An 860-nucleotide genomic window follows, 5' to 3' on the forward strand; every position below is an offset into this window, starting at 1 on the left:
AAAAAATTTTTCCCAAATAGAATGCATTCCCTTGACCCAATTTAAACCCATAAAATAATGGGGGCAACGTCATTATTTCTCAAAACACGTAGCTTTCAAAACCTTTTTTTTTCCGGAAAAAGGGTCCCTTTTGGGCTGCCCGGTAAAGTTTTTAAACTTTTGCGAGTTCCCCCTTCCCCTTTTTCCTATTCTGCGGGGCTCAGGCATTCTACCCCAAATTAAACAAGCGATTTTGGGCGATTCTTCGCACTGTCATTATTGCTAGTACTTTTAATTTCTAAAAAAAATTTAAATGTTATTTTCTGTTTTTCCCAAAGGGTTAAAAACGTTTACTAAATAATTTAAACCAAAACCCACTCCCGGGGGATATCTCTAAAACTTTTTTGGGAGCACAGGGGCTCCTCCTTTTAATGCGTTTTGATGATGCCCCAAAAGCCTTTACAAACCAATATTATCATTTCTTCTTATATTTTTGTCCTTTTTCGGGATTCCTCAATTTCAAATCAAATTTGTTTCAATTACCCGCCCTTTTTTCTTGTTAATTTTTAAGTGAAAGGGGCCATTGTGTACCCCCAAACATGGTCTCTCTTGTCGGGAAAAGAAAAAACCCTTTCCAAAATCCAGGTTTCAATACATATGTCTTTAAAATTATTATCCCAAATGAAGTCGAGTCACTTTTTTGTAATTCAAACCCCGGGGCTACAAAAAAAGGGGAAAAGGTGAATAGAAAAAAAATATGAAAATGCCTTTTTCAAAAAAAACCGGCAAACATTCATTAGCCTCTTTCCACTATTTCAGATACAAAAATTAAAATTTTTCGTGAGATCAAAGTACCTAAGGACAACCAAAGCATTTTTTTT

The sequence above is a fragment of the Penaeus monodon genome, chromosome 25 (genome assembly GCF_015228065.2).
Source record: "Penaeus monodon isolate SGIC_2016 chromosome 25, NSTDA_Pmon_1, whole genome shotgun sequence".
Classification (NCBI taxonomy): domain Eukaryota; kingdom Metazoa; phylum Arthropoda; class Malacostraca; order Decapoda; family Penaeidae; genus Penaeus; species Penaeus monodon.